Below are 14,260 nucleotides of genomic sequence, written 5' to 3' on the forward strand. Positions count from 1 at the left end.
AAGCCCATTCGTGTCCTTTCCGAGTGGCTCCTCGACCCGTCAGCTGCGAAGACGTGTTCGAAAAGATGCAGGCCGCCAGAATACCATGTACTACTTAGGCTAGGCTCCCGGCTCTTGAACTGGTGTACGCCTATAAAAGGTGTCCATTTCACCGGAATCAGCCTGGACATATATTGAATGAGTGCTTGGGGCTGCAAAGGAGAATCTTCAGCCTGATAAATGACAGAACAATCAAAACTTTATGGGGACCACATACCTTATTGGTCCACGACCCTATCGCCCAAGGAGAAGGAGTCACCGCCGAAACACAGATCTGGCGGTATGACTTCACAGTGTTTGAAGAGACCTACTCTCGCATCTTCTCAACCCTGGCAATCTTAGAAAGGGTTAGGCCTGTGGAACCTGTCCACAAACCCCTCCCAGTGGGGCCCAACAGGAGCAAAAGATGTTTGTTCCATACAGGAGCTATGGGACATAATATTGAAGAGTAAAGCTCGAACTCTAGCATTTGATCGAATCGAGAGATCTTGGTCATCTTACCCCCCCCCCCCCAGTTCTAAAGAAGAAGAAAGACGTGAGAGAGCGAGTCCATAAGGACAACGATTCGCGGAGCTATATTTTGGGTAGATAATAGGTGTCCCTTCTTTTGCACAAAGATGTCATCCCCCCCCCCCCTTCCCCTTCTCCATTAATGTATAAGGAACCACGCCGACCTGACGTCCCTAGGGAGGGATACGTGGGAAGCCCTTATCGGGCCTGGTCCGGGGAATCTTTAATTAAGTTTAGCCAAAGGATATACATAGGACAAATATATCCTCCTTTGTAAGCTGAACTACGGCAGGGCCTGATTTCCCGTGGAGGGATATGTAGGCAGTCTACGTAAGACTCGGCCCCTATATAATATAAATTATTAACCCCCCCCCCCCCCCCCCCCCCCCCCCCCCCGCGTCCCAATTTAAACAAAGAATAAGGGTTGCCAAAGTGAGTCAATCGCAAAGCTCATTGGACCAAGATCCACTTAACATAAAAAGCCCACAATACCCAAACCTTTGGAACAAAGGATCAATCAATTATTCAGGCTAAAATACATGAATTTATGTGCTCTATGTGTTTTAAATACAACATATGTGATATCTTGCTTTGGTATTACTTTCAATAACTAACTTTACCTGCCTTTGAGTTATTTTTATCTTATCGAACGAGGCCGATTAGTATAGAATGCAAACTGGCATACTTTACGAGATCCAAAGCTACGTTGGTATCCCACTCAGAATTGGACAAAGGAAAGGAAAAAAATGACTAGTACCCCGAAAAACGAAAGAAATGAGCTCGTCCTTCGCAAAAGAGATACCCCAGACCCCAAAGAGGCGTCACCCTAAGAATATGTAATTGCAATGTTTCTCAGCACTATCACTGCCCTGCAAGACAAAATTACTAAGGCCGAGACAGCCAATTTCACTAAGGACACGTCTGCCAAGGAGAGGAAGCCCCAGCCTCCTTTCCGCTCGCTCAGCTCTCCAATTCCTAAACAGTTCCCAACTTACCCACCGGGAACGATCCCACCTCTGCAAAATCCATCTAACCCGCATCACGTCAATACTTCGTACCACACCCCACCTCCAAACAATATACTCAAATTATGGGAACCACTCATTCAGTTCCCTTCTACCAAGCTCCTCAGCCGATTTTCCTCAACCTGACAAGTCGCCCACACATCGCTGCTTCGCCAACTGTGCAAACAACACCAATCCCACAAAACCACCCCACCTATTAAACCGTCTCCTTCTATAATCCCAACATCCCAAATGAGTTCTCTTCAGGTCACAAAGAGTTGGACCACTATGAGGAAATGGAGAAGGCTTGGAGAGCTTAGCAGAACAAGCGTGAGAAGGACATGGAACGAAAAATAGAGGAGTTGTTGGAAAAGTCCAACAGACTGTGAAGAAATTCATAGGTCTAAGCTATGATGACATATGCATGCATACGGACTTGGACTTGCCAGAAGGGTTCAAGATATCAAAATTTGAAATGTTCAACGGGACAGTGAATCCCAAGGCACATCTCCGTTCCTACTGCGACCAGCTAGTCGACTTCAAAAATAATTAACCTTTAATCATGAGGATATTTAGCCGAAGCTTAAACGGAGAAGCCGCCGAGTGGTTCGCAACCCAAGACACACGCCGTTGGTTCACTTGGGAGGATTTGGCTTAGTCCTTCATGGAAAGATTTCGATTTAATATCGAAAAAGTGCCAGACAGATATTACCTTGAAAAGGTCAAACAAAAGTCAAATGAGAACTACCGTGAGTTCACTAGTCGATAGAGGGCCGAAGCAGCCTGTGTTCAGCCTCCGATGTGCGAAGAAGAGTTAGTTTCAGTATTCATCCGATCCCAAGAGCTGGATTTCTACGATCGAATATTGTCCATGGCTAGGATGTCATTCTACGACCGAATGTTGTCCATGGCCGGCAGGCCATTCTTCGAACTTGTTAAAATGGGAGAGGCTATAGAAGATGGCCTCAAATCTGGAAAAATCATTAGCGTGTTCAAAAAAGTGTCAAGCCAAAATGTTGCGGGAGCCTTCCGCAAAAAGAAAGAGGATGTGGCAAGCATATCCCACACACCAAGTCCAAATACCAAGAGGCGAGAAGAACCACAAGCTTCTTACCAAACCCTACTTTCTGCCAATTATCCAACTTCCCCACACAGCCCTGTGCCTCTATTTTAGGCACAACCTAGTTTCACGGATGCTGTGCCAGCTTATATATCTCCACCACCAAATGTCCAAGCACCCGCACCTACTTACTAACTACCACAACAAAACTACCAAGCAATGGCTCCTGCTTATCACTTAACACAAAGTCATCCACCTCCAAATTACCAAAACTAACCACCACCTGACGTACAACGCGCCACGTCCGACTTTTGAGAGAAAACTGGCTCGAGAATTCACTACATTGCTTGAGTCAAGGACCCAACTCTTCGAAAGGCTGCATGCTGCAGGCTTCATTCAAAAGGTCCCTCCAAAACTGACTCAGCCCGAAAACAGATTCTTCAGAGCCGATCAAACCTGTGCCTACCATTCAGGAGGTAATGGCCACAACATAAAAGATTGCATCAACCTGAAGCACAAGATTCAGGATTTGATTGACAAAAGAGAAATCACCCTACAGAGGGCAGCACCTAATAACCCATTGCCAAATTATAGAAACAACGGAATTCACATGATTGAAAGGAACAAAGATTGGGTAGACTGCAGAGCTCTAAACCCCAGGACCGTCAACACAATTAAGCAGACGATAGCTTTCCTCATACTCCAGGAGCATCCGAATTTCAAAGTTTTGGTCCCAGTATTGGTGAATCCCCGAGCAATCCCAAATTTTAAAGCACCGATTCTAACCCCGGTAGTCTCCCAGATAACTCAGTAGGCGGTGACAGCTCCAAGGAAAGAGTTCGTGGTCCAAGCGGCTATTGCGTAAGGAATGACTCGCTCAGGGAGATGTTATACTCTCGAGGAGTTTGCTCTGAATGCCCAAAAGAAAAAGACAATCACTGAAGGAGAAGCAGAGGATTTTTGGCAGCGAATGCAACCAAAAGATTATTCAATTGTTGAGCACTTGAAGAAAACACTGATACAGATATCGGTGTTATCCTTGCTGGTCAGCTCTCCGCCTCACAGGCAAGCTCTATTGAAAGTATTGGATAAAGCGCACGTTCTGGTAGGCACAAGTAGTGAAGATCTGGCCGGATTAGTGGCCCATGTGATTGGAGAACATAAGATCTGCTTCTCCAAAGAAGAGTTGCCAACAGAAGGAACCACCCACAACAAGGCCCTCTACATTACTCTAGAATGCCGTGACAAGGTGGTAGAGCGAGCACTTGTTGACAACGGAGCAAGACTCAACGGCTGTCCTTTGACCACCTCGACGCAACTAGGCTACGACATGGGAAAAATCTGCCAGAGCCGAACCAATGTTAGAGCATTTGATGGGTCTCAGTGTGACTCTCTAGGCGAAGTGGACCTCCACATCAAAATGGGGCTCGAGTCCTTCACAACTGAGTTCCAAGTCATGGCAATCACGGCCAACTACAATTTGCTTTTGGGTAGACTGTGGATACACTCTGCCGGGGCAGTGCCATCAACTCTGCACCAGGCAATGAAATTTGAATGGGACGGTTAAGAGATCGTGATTGAAGCTGAAAAGAATACACAGAAATATCCTTACACTACAGTGCCGATGATCGAAGGGAGTCCCAAGGGATCGGACTTCCACGTGGTGGAATATATTGGGGCAACCCATGCTGAAGAAATGAATCATAAACTCATGCCAACTGTTTACAAAATGATCGCCTCCACGATGCTGAAAAATGGATTTGAACCAGGGAAAGGCCTGGGAAAGGATTTGAATGGCGTGGCAGAGCCTGTGCCGATCCCAAAGGAGAACTATTATTTCGTCTTGGGGTACGCTCCTAGAGAGGGAGAGCTCACAAGGGCCATCAAAAGAGAACCAAGGGATGAGGAACTGCCTCAACCAATTCCGAGTCTGTACTAGTCATTCCCAAACCAAATGCCGCTGCCAACTGATGGGGAAGCTGACGAGAGCCTGAAGATGTTATTCCGAGAGGACGAATGCCATGCCATCATTAGAGAGTGCAAGGAAGCGCCCACCATCCGCATCCTGAGGCCGAGAGAGCGCCTAAACAACTGGATGTCCACTCCCCTCCTGGCTCCTCGGTAGAGAGATAGGTCTTAAATCTTTTGTCAAAAAATCGATGCAATCGGCCGAGGCCCAATTGATCACCCTTTTTAAATTACTTCATGATGTTTAAAAATGGAAATGATCCGATATTGATCCGGACCAGGACCACAGTTTGTAATCAGCTACTTTCGAATTAATGAAAAACCTCGATTTACGTAAAACTCTCTTTATAACTATGCATGATAATAATAATAACCTGACTTCACTTTGCCTCGCCTTTTCAGTAATAATAATAACGATAAAACAACCGAAAATGTCATGACATGTCGCGAAATGAACGAGGAAAGTGACGAACAAGAGTACGAGGAGACGATGATGCCAGAAGGCCTCATAGAGGAGATAGAGCAATTGGAAGACAAAGAGAAGCCCAATATGGACAAAACCGAGGTGATCAACCTCGGCAATGAAGAGAATGTCAAAGAAACAAGAATCAGTGCGCATTTGGAAGCGCCACAGAGAGAAGAGCTCGTAGCTCTGTTAAAGGAATATGTGGACATCTTTGCCTGGTCCTACGCTGACATGCCAGGACTAAGCACTGAGATAGTGGCCCACATACTACCCATCAAAGAGGGTTTCGCCCCGATCAAACAAAAGGCCCGGCAGTTCAAACCAGATCTGAGTGTTCGAATAAAGGACGAAGTGGAGAAACAAATAAAATCTGGGATAGTGGAGGTAACATCCTACCCCACGTGGTTGGCCAATATAGTGTCAGTACCCAAGAAGGACGAAAAGATCCGAATCTGTGTGGACTACCTCGATCTCAACTGGGCTAGTCCACAAGATACTTTCCCCTGACAATTGCGCCAAGCACGAACTGCAATCGTTCGTAGATTTTTTTGCCGGGTACTACCAAATACTCATGAGCAAAGAAGATACTGAAAAAACAGCTATCATCACCCCTTGGGGAGTCTACCACTACAGAGTAATGTCGTTCAGCCTCAAGAATACCAGCGCCACATACACGAGAGCAATGACTACCTTGTTCCATGATATGATACATCGAGAGATTAAAGTCTATGTAGACGATGTCATCATAAAATCAAAGGAAAGCTCAGAACACACCACACACTTGCGCAAGTTCTTCGACAGACTTCGCAAGTTCAATCTGAAGCTAAACCCGGCGAAGTGCGCATTTGGAGTGCCCGCGGGTAAACTGTTGGGATTCATAGTCAGCCGGAGAGGCATTGAACTAGACCCTACCAAAATCAAAGCTATTCAGGAATTACCACCTCCCAAGACCAAGAAAGAAGTCATGAGTTTCTTGGGAAGGCTGAACTACATCGGGCGATTCATAGCCCAATCGACTGTGATAGTGGAACCAATCCTCAAGCTGCTAAAGAAAGATGCTCCCACAAAATAGACAGAAGAGTACCAGCAGGCATTTTATACAATCAAGAGATACTTTTCCAATCCTCTCGTCTTAGTACCACCTAAGCCGGGGAGTCCATTTTTTCTAGACCTATTAGTATCAAAAAACGCCTTCAGGTGTATGTTGGCCTAGCACGACAAAGGTGGCAAAAAGGAACATGTCATATATTACCTGAGTAAGAAATTCACATCCTGCGAGTTGAGATATACCCTCGTAGAAAAAACATGTTGCGCCCTGACGTGGGCCGCCCAGAAGTTGAGACACTACCTGTCAGTATACACTACTTACCTCATCTCCAGGATGGATCCCTTGAGATATATCTTCCGGCAGCCAATGCCCATTGGAAAGTTAGCCAAATGGCAGATGCTACTGAGTGAATTTGATATTATATACGTAGCACAGAAGGCAGTCAAAGGACAAGCACTAGCCGATATATTAGCAGAAAGTCCTATCGATAATAAACTGGAACCACTGCGAACCTTCTTCCCGGACGAAGAAGTAATGGTCGTAGAAGAAGAGGTGACCGAGCCGTACTTGGGATGGAAACTGTTCTTCGATAGAGCAGTCAACTACAAAGGGCCTGGAATAGGAGCAGTACTGGTATCAGAGATGGGACAACACTACCCAATGGCTGCAAAACTCAATTTTGATGTACTAACAACATGGCCGAATACGAAACATGTATTCTCGGCCTCAGGATGGCATTGGACATGAACATACGAGAGCTGTTGGTAATCGGAGATTCCGATCTACTCATCCATCAAGTGAAAGGAGATTAGGCTACCAAGAATGACAAGATTCTGCCATATGTGAATCTAATACAAAGGTTGTGCGAAAGATTCAAGAATATTGATTTCAAACACATTCCGAGGGCTCAGAATGAGTTCGCCGATGCTTTGGCTACCATAGCATCCATGATTCAGCACCCCGAAAGCAGTCACATTGATCCACTAGAGATAACTTTAAAAGAGGAACAGGCTCACTGTGCTCACGCCGAGGCAGAGCTAGATGGTAAACCCTAGTACGCCGACATCAAGGCATACCTGGAGAAAGGAGAATACCACCTGACAGTTCAGAAAATTAAAAGAAGACCATCAGGAGGTTGGCCAATGGATTCTTCCTGAACAAAGAAGTATTGTACAAAAGGACACCCGACCTCGGGTTACTCAGATGTGTGGACACCGAAGAGGCTACGAAGCTGCTGAAAATGGTACACGTAGGGACATGCGGACCTCACATAAATAGAATCATCCTAGCAAAGAAGATCTTGAGAACAGGATATTACTAGATGACCGTGGAGCATGACTGCTGCAAATTCATGTAAAAGTGTCATCAATGTCAGATTCACGGAGACCTGAGAAATACACGCAATGAGCTCACCTTGGTCATTCATGGCATAGGGAATGGACGTCATCGGACCCATCGAGCCACCGGCATCTAATGGATATCGTTTCATTCTAGTCATCATCGATTATCTCACCAAATGGGTAGAAGCCACCTCTCACAAGTCAGTAACCAAAAGGGTCGTGGCTGACTTTGTGAAGAACAACCTCATATGCCACTTCGGTGTGCCAGAGTCCATCATTACGGACAATAGAGCTAATCTGAAACGTCATCTACGAACAATTCAAGATAATTCATCGGAACTCTACTGCCTATCGGCCACAGATGAATGGAGCCGTAGAGGCTGCCAACAAGAACATTAAGAGAATCCTTCGAAAAATGATTGACAACTACAAGAATTGGCACGATCAGTTGCTTTATGCTTTGTTGGGATATAGAACTACAACCCGGATATCTACCGGAGCAACTCCATACTTTCTTGTTAACGATACTGAAGCGGTCATACCCGAAGAGGTGAAAATTCCCTCGCTAAGAATCATCCAAGAAACTGAGATAGATGATGCAGAATAGGTTAGAAATCGGTACGAGCAGCTACCATAATAGACGAAAAGAGAATGGTCGCAGTATGTCATAGACAACTATACTATCAAAGAATGTCTCGCGCTTTTAACAAACGGGTCAGAGCCCAACTCTTCCAAATAGGATAGCTCGGGCTCAAATGAATCTTCCCACATCAATATGAATACAAAGGGAAATTCACACCAAATTGGTAAGGACCATACATGGCCCGAAAATCACTTTTCGGAGGAGCCTTAGTCCTAGCCGAGATGGATAGACAAGAGTGGCCCAAAGCCATCAATGCAGATGCCCTCAAGAGATATTACATTTAGGACTTCCATTTTCTTGTAATCGCATTATTATATTTTACTTGTAACAGTACTTTTGCTTGTAATCGCACTTTTGTAATAGAATAGGAAAAACAATGACTCTATGTAATATGAACTACGCAATGACCTGACTTCCCCACAGTGGGATACGTAGGCAGTCCACATCGGACCCGGTCGCATTATTAGTAAAAACAAAAAAAACTCAATTACTTTATTCTGAACTACGTTCGACCTGATTCCTGCTGCGACGGGATACATAGGCGCTTTCGAGCTAGGTCGTCACAAAAGAAAAACCCAAAACCCTTAGGAAGCCTCAGAGACATGGAATTCGGAAGGAAGCTGCAAAATCGAAATACTAGGAGCGATGCAAGAGTCAGCAATATCAACCTGAAAACTGGGGCGGAATTTTTAAGGGGACCTCATAAATTCCTTTCAAAACAATCAACAGAAAAAGGCGATCAGCACCGGCTACATACTGGGGCAAAAATTTTTAGGGAACCTAAAAAATTCCTTTGCGTCAAGACGATGCCTGAGTCAAGCAACACAAGACACAAGATTTTCAAAGAAAATTATTTGAGAAGGGTCTAAAAAATCTACTAGTTCAGAAATTTAACATCAGAACTTCCTGAAAGGCTGGAGAACCTCATTCGGAAACGCATATCATGACATGCAAATTAAAATAAGATTTTAAAAGAAAATGATACATATTTTATAACTTTGTTTTTAGATTTTTCAAACAACGATTAGCATAAGTTTATCCTAAAAAACCATCTCTCGAAATATCGAGTCCAAAAAAAGAACACTGGGAGGAGAGACGATTCTAATCGGCCTCTTAGGAAGCTAACCTATTTTTGTGGACGCAGGTTCCCCAATGTCATTAGGAAGACGACTATATCATTAACCGTGTTCGCTCGTAAAGAAAAGGAAAAGCAGCTCAACAAAATATTGGACCAAGAGGGTCACGAGGTGAATGAATGAAAAATACATCTAACCAAGAAGGTCACCATGAATAAGCATAAGGACACATCCGACCAAGAGGGTCATGACAAAAGGGTGTACCCAACGACAAGGGTCATAACCAACACTACAGACAAAAGAAAGACTATCCAGCCATAAGGGCCATATATGTCATCTGCATACTGAGACGGCCATTCATTCATACAAACAAAGCACTGCCAAGAGGGCCATTCATTCATACAAACAAAGCACTGCCAAGAGGGATATTCATTTATACAAACAAAGCACTGCCAAGAGGGCCTTTCCAAGAGTTCCATCTATTCATACAAATGACATTGCCAAAAGGGTCATTCATACAAACAACATTGCCAAAAGGGCCATTCATTAGAAGACATTTTGCCAAAAGGGCCATTCATATAAAAAACATTGCCAAAAGGGCCATTAATTCAAAGACATTGTCAAAAGGCCATTCATTCAAACGGTTTTGCCAAAAGGGCCATTCATTCAAACACATTTTTCCAAAAGGCCATTCATTCAAGAATAGCAAGACAAAAGGGTCGTTCATCAAAGGGATCATGCATAAGTCACGTGGTACATCTGCAATGCTATCAATATATGGAAGCAGGTACAGAGCCACAGAGAAGGAGCAGGCACACTGAACCAGATCCAGACCCTTGCGGAGCAAACATGGAATTTTTTCTTATGCAGCTGGTTAAGATAAGGTGCCCATGAGAGTCAAGCTCTCTGGCCAGGATTTGGAAGCCATCCAATCTCAGATTCAGCCACAGTTTGTCTGTTTATTTTCCTTTATAAAAAATTTTAAAAAATCTACAACCGGTCGGATACACACCGAGAAAATCCGAAGGCGTTCCTACATAAGGGATACTCTTTTTCCCAGCGAGTCGAACTACATGTGACCTGATTCCCAGAACCCAGGGATATGTAAGCGGGCTCAAAACCAGAGAGTCGGTCACATTCTAACAAGCCATCCTGAGATATCTCAGTCTGAAAATCTCGGGACTTTCCTCTATATCACTTAGGAGTCCAGATGAGTCGAACTACAAATAGCCTGAATTCTCGTACAGCCCGAGATATGTAGGAAACCCAAAGATAAGGGTCCGTCTATCACTTTGAAAATTTGCATAAAAAAGGAAATCACTTTGGTCGGCCAAAAATCAGGATTGTCAAATTTCGTTGCCCGCAGATGGCTTTGCTATCCCCGAACACCGAAAGGGCAGTTATTGACCCCCAGTTTTTGACCTCTCATAATTTATTTTAATTACCCAGAGTCCTTGGATATCAAACGGAGTGAAATATGCATTGTTACAAGTCAAAATGATTTTATAAAATTATTCCGATAATATTTTGCCGTTTCATTTGGCAAAATAACTTCGATAATATTATAAATCATTTAGAAATCAATTTACATATTTTTGTCATTAATGTGGAGCATTTTTTTAAGTTTAATCGGAAAGATATTTTTAAAACAATTATTTATCCAATTGTTAAAGTTATCAGAAGATCGATCAGCAAGCATTTTTACTCTGTTTAATTCAAGAAATCTGATTAATTAAATGAATTAATCAGTTTACCCTTCAATTCTTAATTTTACATATTCAATATGCATTTGTACAATTTATTAGAGCTAATCATAATTAATCAAGTATGTAATTGTGGTTAATTCCATAAATTGTTCATTATGTGGCTAATTGTGGCTACAATTGAAACAATTAATTGTTAGTTAACCCTAGCCTTAATTGTGGCCAAATTCAGGGCTTAAGTCAATTAAGGTCATTATTGCAAAAACCTAGTCTTTAATTGTTTGATTAGGCTAATTATGGCCATACCTTCAATCTGGACCTTTGATTTGTTGTGGAAGAGAGGAATTCTCAGAAAATTACAAACTCCCAGATCGAAATTGCCAGGGTTTCATCTAGATTTGGGGTTCTATAAATAGAACCCCCCAAAGTCACAAAAAAAAAAGGAAGACATAGGCATACACCCAGATTTTGAGTATTTGAGACTTAAAATTAGGGTTTCAGTTTAAAATTTTGACTTGACTTTCAAAGTTCGAGTCTTCAGTTTCAAATTTTAATTGCTTGTTTTTTATTTGTGGCTGAGTTCTTGGTTTTGGAAGCACAAAGGAGCTCCAAATTCATTCTTGAAGCCGGCTGCACTTTAAAAAGGTAATTTTTTATCTTGTTATTGCTTTTCTTTAGTTCATGATTAGTTTGGATGCTCTAGTAATGTTTGATTAGTTGTTAACTGTTCAGATTAGTTATCTGTTTTTGTGTATTTGTATTTTCTTGATTATGATTAATGGTTGAGTCTAACATGACTCTGTGGAGCTATTGCTTGTCAAATGTTGAGTTTAGCTATCATTTCTAGTTATCTGAAGTAAGATTTAGTAGATTCTAGTTTAAGATTGAAACTAAAAATGCTAGGATTAAATTCAAACTGATTAGTAAATGTGTGGGAATGATCTGTTAACTTGTAAATTTGAATGGTGTTAATTATGATGATGTTCTCTCGAGTTTGAACCTTAGTTTAACAAACTGGGATTAGGTGAGAACTTCAAAAGGGCTTGACAAGTATAATAGCTTAATAAGGTGAACTTATGTGCAAAGAATGTGTTATACCTCGCATTTTGTACATTTGGGGTATTCCGAGTTAGTGGCGAAAAGTTAACGACAGGGCTATTTTCCAACTTTGTTTTAAGGTACAAGTCGTTCGCGATTTTATTGGATGGAAATATTAAAGAAAATTTGGGGTTAAAAATGAATTTTGGAAAGTTAAAAGTTCATGAAATTAAAGGCCAAGGTGGAGTGGGCCATAGGGCCACATGTGATTATTAATTATGGAAGCATAAGATGATAATTAAATATATATATGTGTGATGGCATACAAGACACAAGCCAACATTTCACAACTCTAGAAACTCAAGAAAAATGGAAGAAAAGAGAGAGTGGGCATTCGGCCATAGGGGCTGGCCGAATTTGGCCCCTCATTCTTGATCATGGAAAAATATTTTCTCCTTGTCCCTCTACTAATTGGATGGCCCTCGTAGACGTGGAGTGGTTGTTGGAACGAGAAAACCATTCGTTGTTGCAATTCATCAAGCCTAGCCGAGGAAGAAGTTGAATGGAAAAAGGTGAGGTTCAATCTTCTTTACATGTTTCATAGGAGTTTATGCACGTTGTAAGATGTAGAAATGAATGAAATTCATGAAGGGTTGCATGTTGAGGCTTGGTCGTGTGTATTGCATTGTAGGCGTGTATGTGTGTGTTGTTGTGTAGAAGTGAAGAACTAATTGTATTTAGCATGTTGGGTGTTGTTGTAATGTGTAGAAATGGATAAAAACCATGGGATTTGCATGAAGTTGTGTGTGTTGAGGGGCTGACCGAATGGTGGCTGTTTGTGTGGAAGAGATAGACTAATTTTATTTGTTATAATTTGGTTGTCGTATTGTGAATTCTACAATGTGAAATGAAGGTTTAATGACTTATGTTGGTGTTGCAATTGTTGTGGGCTGTTTTGAAAGTCAATATGATTTTAATATGTTTTCTCATAATTGTAAAGATCATGTTGTAATGTATGGGATTGCGGATGTAGTTCATGAATTTGGAAGGTAGAAATGTGTTGTCGTTGTCCTTGTTGAACTTGGAGGATTTCGGGTAGTGTTGTATGATGAATGGGCTGAATTGAACATTTTATGGATTGTCCGAGGTGTTCTTGAATCGTGTTTGAATGGCCTCGGAATAATATTTGAACGTATGATCATTGGTGTTGGTTTGAATGTACGAAGTTTATTTGAATAAATGGAATATTGTCGACCTATGTAGAAAGGAATCGTTAATGTTAGAATGCGTTTGGAATTGATTCTTAATGTTGGTAATATGATTGTTGGTATGGTTGTTGTTGATTTGGCCGAGTTGAATTCTCGGGGATGATGGATTTATAGGGGAGATGCTGCCCAAATTTCTGTGGATAAAGTAAAGACTTGGAATCGACTCCTCCAATGCTTATGGCTAATGTCGGATGTCTTATGACATTATTGTGGATCGTGAGAAGCCGAGACGCAAGTTTGGATTAGCTTAGAGGGCGGCCAAGGTATGTGAAGCTCACTTTTCTTTCTTTGGCATGTCTTAGTATGAATAGGCTATGATATGATTCCCGAGGTAACTCTACTCCCGCGATCCGAGCATGTCCGTGATTCTTATTTGTTTCTTGATATCCGTATTCATAATGTAATCAAATTGTGACTCTTATGCCTTTTGTATGATTAAAAATGAATATGCATGGAAAGAATTGTTCATAAAAGAGTCTGAAACTACGAACGCCCGTAACTTCCATAGGAAGGCTCGGATCGCTTCGATATGTCCGTAGGAGGTTCTGTAGCGTACTAAGATTATAATGTTCATAGGCGGGATCGGCTCGGTTGATACTTGTCCGTGGGCCCGCAAGATATTCTGTTATGTAGTGCTGACGACTTATTAAAGGAACCTAATAGAATTAACAATACGACCCCCGTATGTGATCACTTATTTATCTGTTAAGTCTGAAATAAGAATTCGTATATATATGATTAACTACGTAACTATGATGCCTAAAGTTCTATCGACGAGTTAAGTAATATCTGGAAGAGAATCGATTTGGCCAATGCCATCGACTTGTAAATTTGTCCGAGTATTCTGTTAAGTCTGTGTAAATGTATGAAATGGGAATCCGTATGCATATGATTATGATACGTAACTATGATTGATAAAGTTTTATTTGATATGTTTCCGAGTAACGTTCGGAAGGCACTTGATCTGACTATTGCTTTGGCTTGTGAATGATAATTTGTTTGATTATTATATGGAATCTGTATGAATGTTTGAATGTCATATAGATCCTACGACTCTGCTCGTGCCACTATTATGACTTCCTTCGCCGGATCTCGGG

This window comes from Lycium ferocissimum, chromosome 6, assembly GCF_029784015.1.
Source record: "Lycium ferocissimum isolate CSIRO_LF1 chromosome 6, AGI_CSIRO_Lferr_CH_V1, whole genome shotgun sequence".
Lineage (NCBI taxonomy): Eukaryota > Viridiplantae > Streptophyta > Magnoliopsida > Solanales > Solanaceae > Lycium > Lycium ferocissimum.